This window comes from Sciurus vulgaris (assembly GCF_902686455.1).
Source record: "Sciurus vulgaris genome assembly, chromosome: 4".
NCBI classification, from domain to species: Eukaryota; Metazoa; Chordata; class Mammalia; order Rodentia; family Sciuridae; genus Sciurus; species Sciurus vulgaris.
Window position 1 is genome coordinate 55,678,694 of NC_136464.1, and position 12,391 is coordinate 55,691,084.

The 12,391-nt window shown below is 57.0% G+C and overlaps 1 protein-coding gene across 1 annotated transcript in view; it reads right to left on the minus strand.

Annotated features, from left to right (window-relative positions):
• Positions 1-12,391, minus strand: part of CDH23 (cadherin related 23) — a 391,248-nt gene that overhangs the window by 184,505 nt on the left and 194,352 nt on the right. The gene's annotated exons all lie outside the window — the stretch shown is intronic.

A 12,391-nucleotide genomic window follows, 5' to 3' on the forward strand; every position in this document is an offset into this window, starting at 1 on the left:
ATTCTCAGACTCAGGCCAGGCCCTGAGCTTGGCATGGTGGATGCAAAGGTCTGTGTGCCAGGAACCCTGGCACTGTAGCACATGCCACCTGGGGAGGTAGCCCTGGCACCCAGGCCAGTCAGGTCTCTGAGGTCACAGCAGAGAGACGCTGCTCACAGAGGAAGGCTAAAGGTTACCCGGAGGAGCCGCAGTAATGCCCTACACCACTAGCTAGCTGTGTGACCTTGGGCTACTTACCTAACCTCTCTGTACCTTGATTTCCTCATCCGTAAAACAGGGATAAGGATGGCCTCTACAGCATCGGTTACTGGGTGAAATGAGGGTGAAGGTATGCAAACATTGGCTTGGATCTGGTTCTGGCACAAGATACGGATTTGTCCTTGCTGTTTTCTGAGCTGGGCCCTGGGGGACAGGTAGGACTGGGGAGAAAGCTGGATGGGCACGGGATCTGTGGGGAGATTCAGCCCCCAAGCCTCAGCCACACACGGAGCCTGGATCTCCATGGAAACGCTGCCTGCTGCTCCTCCCCACCCCTGGCTCTAACGGGACCTGCACGCAGCGGGATCAATGGGGAAAGCCCAATGAGCACGACTTCCTCTTCTCACTTCAGATCCAGACGGGGCTGCCGGTGCCAGCGGGGGCCCAGTCGCCTGCCTGTGCCCGTCAGCCAGGTGGTCCTCTTCTACCTGGGGCCAGAGCTGGCGTCCACCCAGTCCACTGCGGGCACCGGCCAGGCAGGGACCGGCCGCTGAGGACTGCGGAGCTCCTTTAGGTTTCATGTCACTCAGACTGTGGGCTTGGGGTCTCTGACCTGGGGCCAGGCCCAGGAAGGGACGCCCCACTACTAAGTGTGGAAGAGATCGAGGGGTGTGTCCTTTCAGCCAGTCTCCATTCACCCAGCAGCCACCGTGCTGCTCCTGAGAGCCAGGGACACACTCCCTTGGTAGATCTGCCCGCGACCTTGTACTCAGTGCAGACTGGCCAGGGCCGAGGTGGGTGAGGTGGGTGGCACTGGGCCCTGCAGGGGGCTGGGTCCGCTGAGCCCCAGGCTGAGCTCAAGGGCCCAGGAGCCTCTGCCTCCTGACGGCCCCAGTACGGCTCCTCCTCCCCAGGCCGTGCCTGGCATCCTGTCGTTCCCGATTTTCATATAAATTTATTCTTTCCAATAAAGGAACCTATCAAATGTTTAACTAAATGTGATTCAATTTTTCTTTGTGAGTTTTTTTCATCTAAATCATTCACAAACCAGAAGGCCTTTGCTGCATGACTTCCTTTAGCGTTCGGGTGGGAAATCGAGCCTGCACGCCCACCCGTCATGACCCCCCAACAGGGCACCTACGTCCCTTCATGGCCACGCTGCTCACCCCTGACCCGACCCTACCCGACCCGGAACCTGATTCCAGCACGTACAACACCCCTCCCCACCCAAGCACCCCTCCAAGAGGCCTGCAGGCAAACAGCCTCCAAGGGCACCCTCCCCTGACACCGTATGTGTGCGCGCGCGCACATGTGCACACATGTGCTTTTACACTTCCTTCACCTTCCCGCCTCCTGCCAAGCATGTGTGACGTACTCCCAGAACTGACAGCCAGAACAGGCTACACCCAGGGAGCTGGCAAGGCCACCTGAGCCAGGAGCTGACTTGGATGCTGCTACTGTTACCATGGCAACAGCAGCATTCACTGGGATGCAGTCAGGGCTTGGGCAGGGACAGGAGAGGAGCCTGTGCCTGAGCAGTGAAGGCCAAGGGCATGACTGATTCAAGGATTCATTGATTGGTCCACTCACTCGCCCTCCACGTTCCTATCGAGCACCTTGGTGTGCAGGGTGCTGGAGGATCAGCAGAGAAGAGCAGGCGAGGTCCCCGCCTTCGGTCTCACCCGTGTCCCCACAGAAGCATGCTGCTGCGAGCGGAGGTACCTGCCCAGCGAAGCCCCGGAAGAAAGCAGCAGAGCAGGGAGGTGGTTGGGATGACGCCAGAGGGGGAGGCCACCACATGGCTTCAGAGCACATTCTGCCACCAGCTGTGTGAACTTGGCTGAGTCATTATCATATCTGGGACTCAGTTTCCTAGTCTGTAAAATCGGGGTGATGACAGTACCTACCCCAGAGATGGAATGAGCTGACCGTTGAAAGCTCTCAACAGATGCCAGAAGCCGGTACTACCAAGAAGATGCTGCCTGTCCCTCCCTCCCACCTCCATCCACAGAGCCTGTGCCTAAAGCCGCCCGGGGACCCTGAGCCAACCTGGCTCCTGCTGACAGGTGGGCTGCCCTGAGGCCACAGCTGGAAACAACCTCAGGCCCCAGGGCCTCAGCCCCAGGCTCTGCCCTCCACTCCCTCCTGCACCCCGGGGCAGGTCCCCATTTCCTCGACTTGCTCCAGTCCCTCATCCCAGACTCCCACTCCTCCCGGCCTGGAGCCTGGGGGCTTGGCAGGCACACCACAAGTCCCCCTGTGATCCTGGAAAGTGATACCACCAGGTCAGCCCTCTGGTCCCCAGACATTCTGTATCCAAGTCCCAGGGTGACTGGGGACAACGGGTGGAGGGGTCTCAGGAGGGTCACCTTTCACCTGTTCTGTCCCCACTGCTGAGCAGAGAGGCAGCTGCTTCTCCTGGGTCCACAATTGCTGCCTGAGTATGCGCTGGGTTCCTGACAGGGAGGGGCTTCCAGGGTGCGGGGTGGGGCCAGGCCTTTACTGCCCTGTGGATTCTGCAACTGGAGATTTGAAGCATCACAGAAGGAAAAGCAAGTCATCACTGGCCCTGCTGGTTCTCCTGGGGACAGACCCTTTCCTCTAGGATCTGCAGAAATCAAACCCTCTTCAGATTTGCAGGGGAGAGGTCTCACATCTGTACAAGCAGGAGCGGCCGGGGGGTGTCACAGCTGGGGGAGAGGTGGTCAGTGGGTATAAGGTTGCCATTAGATGGGAAGAACAAACTTTGGTGTCCCATCGCACAGCAAGGTGACCATAGACAACAAAAATGTACCATGTATTTCAAAATAGCTAGAAGAGAGGATTTTGAACGATGATTGTTTGAGGTAACGGATATGCTAATGACCCAGATTTGATGGTCATTATAAACATACGCACAAAGCCAAGCGTCACACAGCACTCCATATATACACACGCTTACATGTCAATTCAAAAATGTTTAAAAAACTTTAAAAGAGGGGATCCCTAGATGAAAAGCATCATGCTCTTTGGAAAGTTTTGGATAAACCCCCCATGGCAGCTCCACACAAGCAGCAGAACGCCCACCTGGCAGTGTCTTCCAGGTGGTGAAGAACTGGCCCACAGTGGCCGGGAGCACAGCCCTCCGCACAGTGCCCTGACATACATCCGGCCCTGAGGACACGCGGCCAGGCAGGGCTGGGCTCCATGGAGGGGTGTTTAGGAGATAGTCAAGGAGACAGAGACCATGGTCACAGAGGTCCAGGGCCAACCAGCCTAGGCCATCAGAGATGACCAGTGCCGGTGCCTGGAGGCAGGAAGAGCTGTCCTGACCAAGATGGTGAGCAGAGAGAGGCTCGGGAGGAGGAGGATCCGGCCAAGGCCACTGAGGAGGGCTTCAGATGCCCCCAGAGTCAGCCTGATTCCGAGGGAGGGCGGGGCTGAAGCGGGGACTTGGAGGTGCAGAAAGCAGGTGAGGCGCGGCGGCCGCTAGGGGGCGCAGCGGAGCCAGGCAGGGCCCCGGCGGAGGCGAAGGGGCGGGAGTCAGAGGGCGCGGGCAGGAGGACCTGGACGGAGGGGCTGCAGGGGCCGAGGGCAGACTCGGTGAGGTGAGGACGGCTCTCCTGGGGCCGCGCGGGCCGGGGAGCGAGGGCTCGCCCTTCGGCCTCCCGCTCCGGCTGCTCCAGCCCGCCGTCCCCGGCCCTCCTCCTGCGCCCCAGCCTCTCCGCATCGCCTCCTTGTTATCTCGCCCGCTGCATCTTGACCCACACTGCCGGGTCTGGGCAAAAAGCCGTTTAGTGAGTGGCTGATGGTGCGTGTGGGAACACAGGCTGATGACTTTGAATTGCTTTGTCTGCTCTGCTGGGCTGACAGCCCCTGCGTCCTGCCTTCGTTCTCGCTGCTCTTGGAGTTAAAGGGGATCGCAAGCCTCCCACCTCCCTGAGGCCTGCTGCTCTCCAGATCCTACGCCCCTGCCACCGGAAGCCAAGCTCCGTCTTTTTGAACAAAGCCCCTGCTGTCTCTTGCCCCTATATTATAGGCCCCAAAGTGCTCTGCTGGAACGCTCCAGCCTCAGCCCTGTGCTGGGGCTTCCCTCGTCCTCGGGCTTAGAGCGGACCTTGAGGGTAAGGGCTGGGGTCTCAGTCTTCTATCTGCCGTCCCTGGAAGGATGCTCACTCTACACATGTTGGGGGGGTCTGAAGTCGCCTTCTTCCCTTGCAGCAATTAGAGATGACCACACACAGGTGGTGACATCCCTGGGCCTATCCTCGTGCTGGGCTTTGGGGGAGAGAAAGGAAAGGTTCTGTGGCTTCTGAGGCCACATAACCTTCCCCTGGGCCTGAGTGTGCATCCCTCCAAAGGCCAGCACCTGAATGGAGGCAGGGGGCTGGAGGAGATGACCTGTGAGGCCCGACTCCTCACCTGATTCCTGCTGTGCTCAGCTGGTCTGCCCAGGGCCTGGACCTACCCAGGGAGCAGAACTGGGATAGGCGGTCCCTCCCTTCAAAGCCTCTCCTTTGGTCGGGTCTGCTACATCCACACTCAAGGAGCCGGCCCACCCAGCACCCAGCTGCAGGATGAGAGAAAGGTTCCATCGGCAGCTTTATCAACTGCAAGGCCTCCCGCCAGCTATTTCCTTTGAGCCAAGCCCCTTGACTGTCAAGTTTGGGTCATAGTTCCTCCCTATGGGCTGCGAGGGCCAGGTGTGACCTTGGGGGTAGAGCACCCACTGTGGGTCAGGCACAGAATCAGAAAAATCAGACCAGGTAAGTCCCCGTGGTGGCCCAAATTGCCAGAGCTGCAAGGGACCCCATCGGGTGCTGTGTTCTTGCCTCATGCTGGACACTATGCAGAGTGTTTCAACGTGTGCCCCTCCCAGCCTGCACGCATCCCCTCGAGATGGGCACTACAAGACCATTTTACAGATGATGAAACTAAGGCACTGAGAAGTTAAAGGTAACTGGAACCCGGGTGACGGGGGTCAGCAAGGAGGACAGCCCTGCTCCCATGAGGCTGAAGAGCTCAAGCTGGACCTGGAGGCCCTCGCATGCCTCTCCCCTGCCACGTGTGAGCACTGAGTAGCTGTGCATGAGCGGCCTCGGCCACCTGGGCCCCGGGCAGGCGGCCTGCAGACCCACTGCTGTCCATGGCAACGGCATCATTTTGACTGGCATAGAATTTTATCACTGTATCATGAAAATTAGGAGTCAGACTGAGACATGGCTTTGGGCAAGAAAGCTTATGAATTAAAAATTGTCACTTACCTGCCTGCTGACAAAAGGGGCCTGCGGCCTGGGTGGCACCTGGACTGGGGTGCATTCAACAGCTCTGTGACCGACATATGGCAGCCAGCGGTGTGGGTTACCTCGGCTCCCAGCCTGTGCTGGCCTCCCTCCAGCCCTGGTGGGTTAAGCCCCCCGCCCCCCGGAGCTTTCCCGAAGCCACCTCCTGCTGGCCACCCTTCTGTATTCAGGTGTCAGCTCAAATGTCACTCCTCGAGGAGTCCTCCCTAATCCCCCTCACTCTCTAGCCCACTATCCTCTTTGCTTTCTTTCAAAGTGCTTCGACTTTTTGAACGTCTCTTTTCATCTGTTTATAAGTTTCTTATCGTTTGTCTCCCCTGATGAACATGTAAGTTTGAATGCTCAGCCAGTACATAGTAGGTGATCAATAAATGCTTTTTTTTTTTTTGGTGGCGGTGCTGGGAATTGAACCCAGGGCCTTGTGCATGTGAGGCAAGCGCTCTACCAACTGAGCTATATCCCCAGCCCTATAGATGATTTTCGAATGAATGCGTGCATGGAGCATCCTGAGGCAAGTGTCAAAGGCTACGGAGCAGACAATCCTGGGGTGACTCATGATGTCACATGTCATAGAGATACCAGGACTCTGCCAGGGCTATAAGAGGGATAGGCCAATTAGCAATTACAGCTGGGACATGTTTGAACGGAGCTGTCTCATTAATTACAGTCACCACTGTCCAGTCAGGGGAAGCCACCTTGGTGGCCCGCGGAGCACATGAGAATAGCAGTCGGCTAGTCTTCCAGGCATTCCGCACAAGGACGGCTTCCATCAAGCTCACTTAAACCAACAAATGATTGCCTCTCCTAATAGGACTACAAGCCTGACTCGGATTCATTTGCTAATAAGCGGCTCCAATTTATGAAACATTAACCTGGATAACCATGGGAAGTCAAGCCTGTTAGGTCAGGCTCGCTGAGGGTCAAGCCATATTCCTCTCATCCGCAGGGAGTGCTGTGCCTGGCTCCCTGCCAACGGGGAGCCGCAGAGAGGCAGCCCCCCGTCCTCCAAGGACGCTTTAATGAAGATAAGCAAGACATCACAGTCTCTGTTTTCCCCAAATTCTTTCCCTTTCAACTGAGGGGATTTCTCCAAAGGGAATGACCACAGATGTGCCCATGTACGCAGCCACCAGCATGCTAGGCACAGTGCTGTCTGGTAAGGAAATCTGGGAACAACAGACATGTCCAACAATAGGGGATTGGTTAAATAATTTATGATATGAAATTCAGGCAGCTGCTAAAGCATTGCAGAAATTTGTGACTTGAAGAGAGAGAAGCGTTTAAGACGTGCGAGACCAAAGAGTCACAAAGCAGCACAGTTCTGGAAGGTACGATTTTTGGTATTGTTGTAGTTTGAAAAGTAAATGCATAGAGAGAGAAAGGAAGAAAACAGTACCAAACTATTAACACGCCCTATCTGTGAGGGTGGGTGCCGAGGCAGGGGTCCCCATCTCAGCCCTGCTGACACAGGGGGGACTCTGTGGTAGGGACTGTGCTGTGCCTGGCAGGACATTCAGCAGCAGCCCCTGCTTCTGCCTGCTGGATACAGCAGCACCTCTCCCCTAGCTGAGACGAAAAGTCTCCAGACATTGACAAATGTCCCCTGGTTGAGAACCATAGCTCTAGAGTCCATTCAACTTTTTCCTTTTGACTTATTTAAATTGCATTTTCTGTTTGTTTGGTGCTGGGGATTGAACCCAGGGGTGGCCACTGAGCCACATCCCCAGCCCCATTTTTATTTTGAGACAGGGTCTTGCTAAGTTGCTGAGGATTTTGCAAAGTCCAGACTGGTCTGGAACTTGTGATCCTCCTGCCTCAGCCTCCTGAGTTGCTGGGATAACAGGCCTGTGCTTCCACGCCTGGCAAACTGGCTCATTTTAATGAGTCATTCCTCTTCCACTTGGGTGACCACGGGAAGTCACTGATTTTATCCCCCTGAGGGCAGGGATCTCTCCTGCCTTGGTCACGGTTTCATCAGCCAGGACGAAGGTGAAGGCCTGTGAGTTCTCTGCTCCCAAGCTGCCCGTCTGGGGCGGGATCAGGCCCTTCGTCCTGGGGAGGAGCAGCTCCTGCAGCCTGGCCGTGGTGGGCAGTGCGTGGGTAGCACAGCGTGGGGCATGCCTGCCAGGGGACCGTCACAGCCCAGGTGTGACAGAATCCCAGCACACAGGTCAGGAGAGGCTGACACCAGGAGTGACGGCCTCAAGGGTCAGGTGCGCAGCCAGCAGGGGGCAGTGAGGAGTCCCAGACGGCAGGCTGGGGGGCGGAGGGCTTTGGTGCAGGGGCGTGAGCTGATGATGACCGGCCAGGGCCAGCGTTCACTGCGACAGGGCAGGCCAGGCTCCACACCCCTGATGTGAGTCAGCCAGTCACCCTCACAGCCGCTCCACGCGGAGCTCCATCACTGTCCACACCACCACTATTCCCAGGACCACTGAGATTCCCATTTTATAGATGGGAAGACCGAGGCAGAGAGATGAAGTGGTTTGCTCGAGTCCCACTGCTGCTAAGAGGCAGAGCCAGGATCCAAGGCCAGGCTGTCTGCCACCAGAGCCTGCAGCCTAGGCCCCACGCCAGCCTGCCCCGAGGACACTCACACGCTCTCGCCAGGTCCTCAAGTGCCCGTGAGGCCTGGACTGCACCCATTTATCAGATGGTGAAACCAAGGCTCAGTCAGGTGACGTGACATGACAAGGACATGGTGGCTGGGGGCGGTGGCACACACTGTAATCCCAGCCACCCAGGAGGCTGAGGCAAGAGGATAGTGAGTTCAAGGCCAGCCTTAGTAATTCAGTGAGGTCCTGAGCAACTTTGCAAGACCCTGTCTCTAAATAAAAAATAAAAAGGGCTGAGGATGTGGCTCAGTGCTTAGGCACTGCTGGGTTCAGTCCCCAGTGCCATTTAAAAAAAAAAAAAAAAAAAAAAAAAAAAAAGACACGTAGTGACCTTGCCGGGCTTAGAACTCGGGCCTCTGGGCCTCAGGTAGTCCCTGGCCGCTGCGTGCAGGCTGTCCTGGGTGGTGGTGCTCCCGAGGCAGGGTGGTCGCAGGACTGCAGACCCCCGGGGCCACCTGCTCACCTGCCTGGCGCCTGCTTCCCGGGCCTGGAGCAGGTGGGCCCAGAACACCCACGCCCTCCCTGGACGGGGTCTCTCTTGGGGCCACGGCGGGAGCCGGGTGCCCGGGTGCCCGTTCTGCCCGCCGCCGGGAGGCCCTCATAACTCTCCCAGGCTTGGCACTCGGGACAGGTCAGGACTCGGGGAGATTTACGGCTCCGATAAAGCCATCTCAGCCCTCGCATGAGCAGCACTTGATATTTGATGATCTGAAAGGCCTTGTCCCGGAGGGAGAGGCGAGGGGGAGGGACAGGGAGACACTTAAGAAAACAGAGAGGACAGTGATCAGATGCCCAAGGAGAAGGAGGCACAGGAGGACATGCTGTCTATCATCCCGGCTGCGCCTCCCCACCCCATCCTAAAGCTCCATGCAACGGGATACAGGGAAGACAGGCCCAGGGGATAGGGCTTCTTGGGGAGTGTGGGCACTAGAGACCACCTGCCACCTTGTTGGGCCCTGTACACCAGGCACAGGGTGGAGGCGGTGGGTAACGTCCTCTGGGAGCTCACCATCTACGTCCACCTCAGGGGAGGACCAGGCGCATGAAGGAGCTGCCTGAAGAACTCATCAGTTTTGCTTTTGAAATTCAGAGACTAAATTCATGCTTTGGGGCTTGTGGGCCTCTCTGGGCCTCAGTTTCCTCATTGGGGGTGAGAATATCTGTCCTGCTCACACGTCGTTTGGAGGTTCATTGAGATAAGAGGTCTGGAAATGCTTTGCAAACTCTTAAGTGCAGAGCCAACATCAGGTCCCATCAAGGACGGTGGCCCAGGTGCCTGGGGGCAGGGAGAACAACACAGCGCCTAGCCCCAGATGATGTCAGCTAGAAAGGACTGTGGCAGGGTGGGGCAGGTCCAGCGCAATGCCCGTTTGTGGGACAAGTCCCCTTGGTGCCCCTGAACCTGCCCTTCCAATGGAGCTTTGGCATCAGAGGGCCTGGGTTTGAATCCCGGTCCCACAACTTCCGGCCACAGGACTTTGGGTGGCGGCTTCACCACTGAGCCTGTTTCCTCACCTGCTGAAGCGGGGTGACAACAGGAACGGCCCCAGGGTCTCCGGGAGCACGAGGCCAGGGCACAGCAGAGGTCCCGAGGTCCTGCACACCAGGCCCACTCTGCCTGGCCCTGCCCCCCGGGAGCACCCATCCCCACCAGCCCAGGCGGCCCCCTCCCGCCCCGAGTGCAGTAAGTTCCAGAGTGAATGACTTTCAAATCCGGGAAGGAGAGCCCATCACACACACCTTGAGCTGGTAATTTATGAATCAAATTGTGCTCCGTCAGGGCTCCGCCGCCCAGAAATAGATGTGGTCAGATGAGGTTCAGGGAGCCAGCCTCAGACACAGTTATCTTCATAGACACTGGCCACCCGCTGGCAGCCCGGCCTGCCACTGACCTTGAGGGGGCTGCAGAGCCCCCTCAGCCGCGGCCCTGTTCCGAGGTCCGCAGAGAAGACAGATCTGCCCAGGGCTCAGGGGACAGCTGGAGACCCTGGGAAAGTCACTCAACTTCTCTGGGCCTCAGGGTCCTCCCTGGTTTAAAAGAGAGGGGCTCTTCAATGGCGACGGGTATTCACGTCTTCATCTCAGCAGCAGAGTCGACCCGATCTCACACAGAGGCCCGCATCCTCAAAGGGCCCAAACCAGAGGCAGCTGCCCTTGTGAGGCAGAAGGGGGCGCTGGAATCCAGGGCCCCCCAGGACAGCGTAGAGTAGGGGTGTCAGGGAACGCAGAGGCCCTCGGGCTGCTTAGGTGTTAATCACAGGTCACTGTCGTGTGCAAGTGCTCACCCAGATGCACAGGGTCTGACCTCCTGCCAGCCAGTCCTCCTGACCAGGCAGGCGAGGTTCCTGAGGTTGGGAGGACGACATTTTGTAAGATCATCGGGCTCTGATCTTTTAAAAAGAGTCTGGTATTGTAATGGCTAGGACCAGGGTACCAAGCTCAACATCAGTCCTCAACAGCTGTGTGGCCTTGCGCAAGTTACCTGCCCTTTCTGGGCTTTGGTTTCCTTGACTGTAGAAGGCAGGATACCTCTCATCTCAGAGCTGAGGATCCTGCACATAAGGGCTCAGTAGATATTGGCCATTATTATGAATTCTTCCATAGAAGGAAGGGCACAGGACACTTGGTGTACTATGCTGCATTATCCTCGGAAGGCCTCATTGATTAGAAAATGGAGGTGGCAGGTGAATGAACTTGTCCCAGTCAGGCCGCCTTTGAGAGGTGGGGCTGGGATTTGAACCCCGAGCCTGGTCTGCCAGAGCCTGCGTTCTTTCTCCTCCCCTCCCCAGGAAGGCTGCTTCTAGATGCTGAGCCAGGAAGGCCACAGTTGTGCCCAGTTTCCTGATGTGGGGGAGGTTTCCGGCCTCTGGTGGGTGGCTCAGAGTAGAAGAGCAGAGCAGATGGTCCCGGTCATGGGTGACTGGGGGAAACCACAGGTTCACGTCCGCGCAAACCCAGCTAGCCCTGGGGAAACATCAAAAACGCTCGCGTCCCACTGAAAATGACTCGGAATGGTCATGGTCATAAGAAAAGGGGGCGAATTTGTCTTAGAGGGCCAGGAGGCCCCAGCCTGGAGACAGGAAAGCCAGACAAGCTTTCCCCGGGGAACTGATGCCGGGAAGTTTAGTTCAAACCCACTTTCAGAGCGCCGTGGTCAAATCTGGGGAGAGCTGAGCAGGTCTATCACTGCGGGACTCGTCAGAGCCTTGGATGTGCTCACAGGGGCTGGGACTTGCCAGCACAAGGACATTATGATACAGTGCCTCTTCAACTTATCTGGCCACAGAATCCTTTTTGCAAAGACTGAGTCCAGAAACTGCTGGTCTGGGCAACCCTCTGAAGACACTGAGCCAGTTGCAGGGGCCGCCTGGCTCTCCTCCAGCGGGGTCTCTGAGCACAGAGTAAGCGGGGTGTCAGAGACAGGCAAGCAAGGGCGCTTAGAGGCCACCAGGTTCCAGCTTTTCCGTCAACTCTGGAGGATTAGGATCAGAGATGGGGAGTAACTCTGCCAACACTGCACAGCAAGGTAGGGGCAGACCTGACAGCAGATGGGCGGACTTCAGTCTGGCCCAAGTCTGCGTGCCTGTCCAGGCCACGGTTCAGAGGTGGGTCCCAGACCAGTGCTCTGGTCCCCTGGAAGATTTGGGAACCACACACGTACACCAAAAATCTTTTATTTATTTTTAAAATTATTAATATTTCCCTCCCTCCCCCCAAATTTTCTGACAGAAAATTCTAAATACGGCCAGATAGAGAAGCAGTGAAGACCTCGGCGCTCACCCGGGTCTCGGGTCATCAGAATTCTGCCAATCTCCGTTATTTTAAAATCACCCCCAGCCACCGGTTTCTTCTGACAGGGGAACACTTCCCAGTTCATCTGTGAGCCCTGCACAGGTCTCCCACCCCGACGAGGCGGGGGCTCCGCAGCGTCCCTCCCCTCAGACACGGTCCACGCTCAGCCAGGGCCGTGGGGATCAGAAACTTTCCCCTTGCTCACAGTCCTCAGAGGCGGCCCCCGAAGTCACCGACGTGAAAGAAAATGCTCTTGAGCAACATCTGCGACGTTTCGCTTCTCAAACAAGAACAAAAGGAAAGTGCAAAGACGGGTCGAAAATATGGCCAAACGTCGACACCTTATCACTTGGGGGTGAGCTTTATCAGCTTCTGCACTTCTCTCTCTCTCTCTCTCTGATGCTGGGGATTGAACCCAGGGGTGCCTAACCACTGAGCCACATCCCCAGCTCCAGCACCCCCTCCCCCTTTTTAAAATTTTGAGACAGGGTCTCACTAAGTTGC